Source organism: Piliocolobus tephrosceles, chromosome 13 (assembly GCF_002776525.5).
Source record: "Piliocolobus tephrosceles isolate RC106 chromosome 13, ASM277652v3, whole genome shotgun sequence".
Taxonomy (NCBI): Eukaryota; Metazoa; Chordata; class Mammalia; order Primates; family Cercopithecidae; genus Piliocolobus; species Piliocolobus tephrosceles.
In genome coordinates, this window is record NC_045446.1 from 27,530,157 (window position 1) to 27,540,364 (window position 10,208).

Sequence of the window (10,208 nt, forward strand, 5' to 3'; positions counted from 1 at the left end):
TCTTTAGAATGGCATAGCACTCTTAACTCAGCTTCATCCTCCCATCCAATCCCCCTGGTGTGGGGCAGGGAGCTCACTCAGCTCCAGAGGACTGAAGTCCACATTTTATCTTCTTCTCCACTGAATATTCCATAGGATGTGCTGATCCTCAGTAACAGGTGTTCCAAGGAAGCATGAAAATAATAAATTCTGATACGTGTCTAATTCATATAACGCAGTGCTTCAATGATGAAGACTGCATAGGTTATACCTGCTCAAGGAGAAGCAAGTGACAACTCACAAATTTCAAGACCTGAAAGAATAGTAGAATAAGGCTATGATGACCTTATCTTCCAAACTAAAAATCAGGACACAAAATCTAACAAATAACTTTTCTTCACTTCTGGGAATTAGGCTGTCTGAGACAGATATAGTTTAAATGCCAAAATATTGGCAGTTTTGGGACATTGACAGTATATGGAGACCACGGGACAATAGTTGAAATCAAGACTGCCCTGGAAAACCAAGAAATATCAATCTAAAAGAACTTTCACAAAAGACAAAGCCTTAAGATCTGTGAAGGTTAAAAACAGAGGGCAGGTGTGTAGATAGAGCAGTTTCCAAAAGTTTAGGGAGAAAGCCAATGAGTATTTGAATCTTGAATGCCTTTAAGCACAAAATGAAAGATAGAAAAAAATATATCTTTTTACTTTATAATACCATTGACCCAACTCAGTTGATTAATTTTTTCTCTCTGGGGTGTGTGTATGTGTGTGTGTGTGTGTGTGTGAGAGAGAGAGAGAGAGACAGACAGAGAGAGAGAGAGAGAGAATCTCTCATGGTAAAAATATCAATATATCCCCATGATCAACTATCTAAATGGAAATGAATCCACATTCATGTTTCCTTTTAGGTTATTTTAGTTACAAGCATCAGAGACCCTCTCAAGTTAACTTAAAAATGGAAGGTGTTTATTTATTGGAAGATAAATATATATGAATTATTAGGACTCTCCTTCCACTTCAGCTTCAATGATGGCAGAAACTGACTTAAACTAACAGATTTTCCAAGTTTCAAACTTAAATTCTCAGGAGAGCTATCTGATCTCCCCTCTTGTTTTTTCACACCAGCTCATACCATAGGCGGCTGGCCCAACTATGTGTTCTCACCTACCCCTGGTCTTGGAAATCATGTCTTGAGCAGGACTCTGGGCTGACTGGTTTTACTAAGAGGGGACTGTAAAAGTATCCAGCATTGCTCCTAAGAGAAAATTATAGATACCTAAACTTTAAGGAAAATTTTGCAACTCTTGTTTCGTTCCAAGTACACCTAGCTATTACAGATGTGCCTATAGGTGTCTGCATAGAGAACCATTTATTCAGAGTGTCACTGAAAAGACAGTAGCTGCTTAGACTTCCTTCCATCCTCAGGGTGGGTGCTGAACTATTTTCTCTGTGCCTACAATAGAAGAGCTATTGTACCTCCTCTCTTATTCCCTTTCAGATCACCAAGAGATGTTACCAGTATCAGAAATGGTGAGTGCCCTCCCCATAGCATCTCAGCCCCTCTGAGATGCTACCTACACACAATTCGCATACTTTCAATGGCACCCTATATCATCTTCTGGTTGTGGAGCCATGCTCAGCCCCACAGGGTAAGATAGGCCAAAAGTTTCAGGGAGGCAATGCGTGCAGAATTGACCCCACCAATGAGAGATGTAAAATGGCAGACAGATATTTCCATTTCTTCATCTCATTGGAAGGACAATTCTGGAGTATATTTTACAATAATCTTTCAGGGATCCACAGTAGGATAAAGTTTCAATTGCCCATGGTGGTGATATGCTCATTAATTCATCCTTTATTAGCTTTTTCCCTTCCCTATTGTCTTTCCTCACTTCTGCCACAGGCTCCCAATCATCTCCCAAAGAAAGTATTTACACCCAAATCCTTGTCTCTGGGTTAGCTTTTATGAAAACAAACCAAAGGTAATACTCAAGGGAACATTTCATCCAACATCCCCCAATCTGCTTCACCAACCCAGCTCTACTCCAGCAGCAACTACTCTTGCTCCTACATCTTGCTTTGATCCAAGCTCCAAAACTCATACCAAACCTATCTCATAATCATTCTCCCAAAACCATTCCCTCTCCCCAAACCATACATTCTGTGACTTGGGTCATTCAAGTGGCATCCATTCTCACTTAGTCTTAAAATGTCTAAGCCAGCCAAGTGTGGTGGCTCAAGCCTGTAATCCCAGCACTTTGGGAGGCCAAGGCAGGTGGATCACGAAGTCAGGAGTTCAAGACCAGCCAGGCCAAGATGATGAAACTCTGACTCTACTAAAAATACAAAAATTAGCCAGGCACAGTGGCAGGTGCCTGTAATCCCAGCTACTCAGGAGGCTGAGGTAGGAGAATTGCTTGAACCTGGGTGGCAGAGGTTGCAGTGAGCCAAGATCGTGCCACTACACTCCAGCCTAGGCAACAGAGTGAGACTCCATCTCAAAAAAAAAAAAAAAAAGTAAGTCTAAGACTTCCTCTGAACAGATGCAATTGGCCTCCACATTCTACTCCCAGAAGCCTGCTAGTTTCCACTGCCTGGTGCTTCTTTCTATGAGCTCTACATCAATGTGTCATGATGCCTGTGGTACTAATTCTTGTCTACTCTATACTGAGGACACATGGAAGACATGCTGGTTTAGCCCCCTAACACCCATTGCCAGCACCCTTGACCCTGGCCCTTCTCCTACTGTAGAAATTTTAAAAGGCAGGCACTTACATACATTTTCAAACTTCTTACGGTTAAGGGTTCCATAGAGCTCAGTTCCTGCCAATAGACACAAGGAGATTTCTGAGATGGCTTTTCCCTCACTGATAAGGAGAGGAAAATGACCCTCAATGAGACCTCTCTCTCTTTCCCTTTCTCTCTCTCTCTTTTCTGTATTTTCCTGCCTTGTCCTCTGGACACAACTGGATAAAGAATAGGGTTTTGGGGCTGCCAAAGAAATCTGGTAAGCCTGAGAAATATAAGCCAGGAGAATTACAGAGATGCCAACCCAGCGAAACACATTAACATCACAGAGCTAAGAAATGAACATGAGCACTGCCTCCCTCCAGGCCTCTTCTTGGTTAAACAAGAACCCTTTGGTTTTTTAACTCTTTTTGTGTGAGGGTGGGAGGGGGAGGGTTGGTTTTTTAACCCTTCAGATTAAGTCACATTTTCTTTTACTTGCAGCCAAAATTATTCCCAACAGACACAGGGAAAACACTGCAGAGTATGTATAAGATTCTCCCTTAAGGAACAACTGTTTATTAATGACCTGTTCATTGAAAATGGTGGTGAGAATACAGAATATGTATAAAGCCAAATTCTTTCACAGGATTGGAGGAAAATGAGAAGTTGTGATAAGGAGGCTGCTACATGGGGGTACCCCCTGAATGTGCTGACCAGGGCTGCTGCAGAAACTCCCAGAAGGGACAAGCTGCTGTGGACCATGGTGGGAGGGACAGGCTTCCTGAGACAACCTCATGGCCGCATAAGATTTTAGTACAGTAGATGGTGAAGACAGGAACCGGAATTCCAAGCAAAGGAATGTGTGAGATATGGATCTTGGTATGATTTTATCAAACATACTGGGAAAAGCAAGTCAACCAATGTGGCTGCAAAAAGGGTTTGGTGTCCTGAGTATCATCGAGTCTTGGACACTATCCTTTTGAATGCAAAACCCATAGTTGTTAATACATGCCAAGAAGGAAAGAGAGGGCCATCATCTCAGAAGCCAGACATCACAGGCATGACAAATCTAAGGAAATAATAATAATAGCCATTTGTTGAATACTGGAAGTGTTCACAATTATAAACATACCGTGCAAATCATTCCACGTAATTCTCAATACAATCTCACAGATAACAATTACATCTCCTATTACTGTGGATAAGAAAACTAAAGTTGAAATGTTTTTTTTTTAAATATCACACCATTAGTAAGGGACAGAATGAGATTTCAAACTCAGGTCTCTCTGATTCTGATGCTTAGTGGAGAATGGACGAGCTGCCCTGCCTGTGGGCCTCTCTGACCCTCTGTGTTTCCCTCCATCACAGCACCCATTGCAATGACTGCTGACCTATCACCTTCCCTAGAATTCAGACAAATTGAGGTGAGCAAATATGACTCATTCACCCTGTGACTCCCATCTCAACCCTAGTGCCTAGCAGCTTTCATGACCCATCACCTCACTGATAAATGTTTACTAAATGAATGAAAGTCTTTACTCTCAAGTGTTGGTTTGGCTGATAAATCAAGATAATCCCTTTATGTTTAAGGCATAACATCCAACAAGGGGGCATGTGAAACTAAAGGTTGGATGGCTGGCTTGGACCAGGTCACCCACGAAAGCTCCTTTATCACCACACAGACTCTACTCTTGCCACCTAATCAATCCAAGACTGGAAATGAGTCAGGAAATAGACATTTTACACAAGTGGCAAACAGTAGGATGCATCAGCACTAGCAGGACTCATCCCAGAGCACTGGGTACCACTGCAAAATCCACAAGGGAGCAACTGAGAAGATGAGAGGGGAAAGAGGGAGCCCAAGGGAATCAGTGGGGAGATGGTCATTATTGAAGAGCTGCTTTTCATTGCCAGAGGCCAGCCTCAAAGACAGTCTGCTTAAATTGTAGCTGAGTGGGTTGAACTCAGAGGAAAGATATTTTTGTCACAATACTCACCCAACAGAAACTCATAGTATCCAGATTAGTATTGAGCAGTTCTATGTACCAGACAACAAGGAAGCAAAGGCAGAGAAGACATGCCCTCTCCAACTCCTGTGGTCCAGTCTCATCAGACAGACCACCAAACCAGCAACTATAATTCAGGGGAGTGGTTAATTTACTAAAAGCCTGCTACAGGGGTGCTAAGAATGGGCATCTCATCTATGCTTTTCTGCCAAGCTTTACTGAGCACTTCCTCTGTACGAAGTACTGGGCTAGGCACAGGGGTACAAAAAGAAAATGAGTTACAGTCCCACCATCTAAAACTTCCTGGCCGGGTGAGGTGGCTCACTCCTGTAATCCCAGCACTTTGGGAAGCCAAGGCGGGTGAATCATCTGAGGTCAGGAGTTTGAGATCCGCCTGGCCAACATGGAAAAACCGTGTCTCTACTAAAAATGCAAAAATTAGCTGGGCGTGGTGGTGGGTGCCTGTAATCCCAGCTACTCGGAAGGCTGAGGCAGGGTGAATTGCTTGAAACTGGGAGGCAGAGGTTGCAGTGAGCGGAAATTGCACCACTGCACTCCAGCCTAGGTGACAGAGTAAGACTCTGTCTAAAAAAAAAAAAAAAAAAACCTTCCTAATGGAGGAGGCCGATACATGAAGTACTATTTCCATATAATGTGGTATATGTGTGCTGGTGCTGTAGTAACAGAGAATAGGCTCAATAAGCTCAATGCAGTCTGATAGGTATCAGCCACATACAGAATTGTAAATATTCTAGCAGCCATGTTAAGAAAGAGAAAAAGAAACAAACAACATTAATTTCAATAATATTATTTCTTAAATTAATATCTAACATAGTATCATTTCTACTTGAACTCAAGATTTTAAAAAATTTATAGTGCTTCAGCTTTTAAATTTAAACTAAAAGTGAATGCAATTTTAAACTCAGCTCCTTCATATACAAGCCACATTTCGAGTATTCAACAGTCACCTGTGACTAGTGGCTACCATATAGACAGGGTGCATCTAGAGAAAATGACACTCGAGTTGGGTTTCCAAGAAGGACCAAGAGTTATCAATGCAACGAAGGGTAGGAATGGCATTCCAAGCAGAAGGATCAGTGTACGGGGAGACGAAGATTAAGAGTTAATAGAAAAATGAATGTGGCAAACGAAGAGACTGGAGATACAGGCAAGGATAAGATGAGCTAAGCGGTGCTTTGTATGCTGAGTTAAGGAGTTAGAATTTATTCTGTAGTGGTTATGGGGAGATGTATTAGTTTTCTAGGTCTGCTATAACAAATCGCCACAAACTTGATGGCTTAAAACAATAGAAATTTATTATCTTACAGTTCTGGAGGCCAGAAGTTTAAAATCCAATAGTTGGCGAGGCCATGCTCCCTCTGAATCCTCCAGGGGAGACTCCTTCCTTGCTTTTTCCAGCTTCCGGGGGCTCCCGGTGTTCCTTGACTTCTGGCGGCATCATTCCAATTGCTGTTCACCTTCACATGAGCTGTGTCTCTGAGCCTTATCTCCCTTTTCTGTTTTCTTATAAGGACACTGGACATTGGATTTATGGACCACCCCAAATCCAGGATGACTTCACCTCAAGATCCTTAATTACCCTGCAAAGACCCTATTTTCAAATATGTCACATTCACAGGTATCAGGGATTTGAAGTTGGATAACTTTTCTTGGTGGTGGGGACAATTCAACCCACCACAGTAGGGCTATTAGCAAGGGAGAGAGGCAATCAGATTTGTCTTGTAGAAATATGAGAATAATGAATTAATTTTATAAGGCACATAACTCAGGGTTTATGGTAAAACTTTATATTTAGTCCTCACTTTATATATATATATATATATATATATATTCAGCATTCAGATGCATAAACTGAGGCCGAAGATCAGGCTGGTAAATATCTGAGGCAGTCCTGGGACTAGGCCCTCCTGAGTCCAAAGTTTACACTCTGGACCATGAGCTCTATGTCACTTCTGTCTGAATTCTCCCTGTTATCTAGCCCATGAAAGAGGTGCCTCTTCTACCTCCATATCACACATACATATCATGGATTGACTGTTATTTTGCAAACACCTTGCAGAGGTATAAAATGAGAAGGAAATTAAACAGCAGATGAGAAGTAGTCCTGGACTTCAAGGTACTCACTTTGGTTTAGTGGGGGAAACAAACTGTAAACGAATATACCCCATGTAATGTCATCATACTACAAAGCTCAGACACACTTAACATGGGAGAGTCTTCACAGAAGAAATCATCTGTGCCCAGAAACACCCATCCATTTTGATATTTTCTCAAATTATACCTAATAACATGGATAAAAACATAATTGAGAATAATCAAAATAGAAGTGACCTCTCCTTTAGCTAGTGATTGGGATTGTCTTGTCCAAGTCTACCTTCATGAGAGTGGGGTCATCTTCTCCAACTCCGCCTGCTTGAGCCATGATTAGAGTGTTATTGGTTTACACAGGGTAGACACTCCAATAAGAGAAAAAAAAAATTAGTCAGTTCCTTTCTGACATCCAAAATTCTAAGTAACTGTATGAAGAGGCAACCAAGAGCTCCACATGGACCAGATACCAAACTCCCTAACAGCAAAATCACTTTTAAAGATTGAGTGAGGAGATCACAAAACATATTGTAAAGACATAGATCATTGAGAGGTAATTTGACATACAGAAAAGAGCCCAGTCTTTAAAATCAGCTCCACTGAGGGTGCATCCTTTGACCTTAGGCAAATAACTTAAATTCCATCACTCATTCAACAAAAAATTATTAATGGTTCACTATACACGAGGTACTCTTTTAGGAGAGCTTGGGATACTTGTGAATGAAACCGGCAAGGAAAAATAATTCCTACTCTCATGTGGCTTACATTTGGAAGGAGGGAAGGGGAATGAAGGAATAAATAATAAGTTATATATCATTTTATATTAAAATTAAAACCACAATGAGATGCCACCTTACTCCTGCAAGAATGGCCATAAATAAATAATAATAATAATAATGATAGATGTTGGCATGGAGGTGGTGAAAAAGGAACACTTTTACACTGCTGATGGGAACGTAAACTAGTATAACCACTATGAAAAAAGTATGGAGATTCCTTACGGAACTAAAAGTAGAACTACCATTTGATACAGCAATCCCACTCCTGAGTATCTATCCAAAGGAAAAGAAGCCTTTATATGAAAAAAACACTTGCACACATGTTTATAGCAGTGCAATTTGCAATTGCAAAAATATGAAACCAGCCTAAATGTCCATCAACTAACAAGTGGATAAAGAAAATATGGTATGTACACACTATGGGAAACTACTCAGCCATATAAAGGAAAAAAATAATTGCATTTGCAACAACCTGGATGGAGTTGGAGACCATTATTCCAAATGAAGTAACCCAGGAATGGAAACCAAATATCATATATTCTCATTTGTAAGTGGGAGCTAAGCTATGAGGATGCAAAGGCAGTGGACTTTGGGGAGTCAGGGGGAGGGTGGGAGGAGGGTGAGGAATAAAAGACTGCACATTGGGTACAGTGTACACTGCTCAGGTGATGGGTACACCGAAATCTCAGAAATCACCACTAAAGAACTTACCCCTGTAACCAAAAACCACCTGCTCCCCAAAAACTATTGAAATAAAAATAGAAAAATAATAACAACATAGGAATAAAAATATAGTAGTCAGAGTGGACCTTATTGGGGAGGTGATATTTAAGCTAAGACCTGAAGGAGATAAAGAAGTGAGCCATGCAGTTATCCACTGAGATGGCATTATATGCAGAAGGAACAGCCAGTGCAAAACCCTAAGGTGCATTTCTAGCAGCAAGGAGGCTGATGTAGCTAAAGTAGAGTATAAGAAAAAAGACAAAAAGAAGTTAAATAAGGACAAGAGGCCATATCATGCAGGGCCTTGTAAGCCATTGTGAGGACAATAAAGAACGCTTCTAAGGTCTTGTGTGGAGAAATGGCATGATATGACTTATGTCAAACAGGTTAATCTGACTACTGAGAATCAACCACAAGAAAAAAATGGAAACAGGGAAACCAGTTAAACTCCACTGTAGCAATAAGTGACACAGGATGGTGGCTAAGACCATAGTGAAGGCAGTAGAAGGCATGTTGAAAAACAATCCAATCCTTAGTATACGTTAAGGGTATTATAACTAGATTTTCTGACAGATTAAATAATGGGTGAGAGAGAAAGAGTGGAGTTCAAGATCCCTCCAATGTCTCTTGACTGAACAGCAGGAAAAATAAAGTTGCCTTCCACTGAGATGGGGAAGGCTGAGAAAAGCAAGCTTGAAAGGGAAGATAGCAGTGTAATTTTGCACAGACTGAGCTTGGTACGTCTATTAGATGCCAGCAGCTGGAGCTCAAGAGAGAAGCCTGCACTGGAGATAAACATTTATTAGACATTGACATATACCTGGTATTATCGATCATGAGGCTGGATAAGGCTACCAAGGGAGTGAGAGTACAGAAAGAAAGAAAACAAAACAGGACCAATCCTTAAGATATTCCAATCTTTATAGGCCTGAGAGAAGAGGCAAGACCAGCAAAGGAGACTGAGTTGGAGCAATCTGTGAAGCAGGAGATAATCTAGCCTGCCTCTGAGAGGCGGGTGAAGAAAAGTGTGCCAAGAAGGGGGAAATCAACTGAATCTAAGGCCGCTGATAGTTCAGTGAGATGAGGGCTGCGAATTGAACATGGAAGTCATTGATAACTTTGACAAGAAGTTAAATAGAGTTTAAGAGAGAATGAGAGAAGAGGTATTGGAGACAAAGAAAAATTTTGATTTGACATTCAAGGAAACTGAGAAACTGGGTAACAGCTGGAAAGAACAGTGGGATTAAGATAGAAGAAATAAAGTATGTTTTTATACCCATAGGAATAACCCAGTAAAGAGGAGATATTTAATAATGTATAAGAGAAATGGGAATTGCTATAGTGGTGTCCCTGAGTGGGCAAAAGAGAATAGGACATTACTATACACATAAAAGAATTTGTTTTAGAAAGAAACATAGATATTCAATTAATAGTAATAGTATGAAGGTAGAATATATGGGAAAATGCTGTTAAGGGCTAAATGAGGTTGTAATTATCTGACTTTCTATTTCCTCATTTGTAAAATGGCAGCATTAGTAGGGCTGTTGAAAGGTTTAAATGAAATAATTTTTGTAAAATGATTACAATAAGTTATATAGTAGGTGCTCAGTACATGAGTGTATGTGTAAATAATCAACATCGTGTCAGGAAAACTGAGGCTCTTATTCAATGAGAGGTTTTACATATGTGATTTAGAGGCTTACCCAGTTGCTGAAAGAGCTTGGAGTGTGAGGGTCGAGCAGTACCACTGATGGACTCAGCTTGGGCACCAGTGTGGTGAAAGAAGCTTCAAACCTCACATGTGACCATCTGTCGTGGCTGCAACTGCCTCAGGAGAATACTAGCCTTCCTCCTTGTGCCTTCCAGATCTGACATGG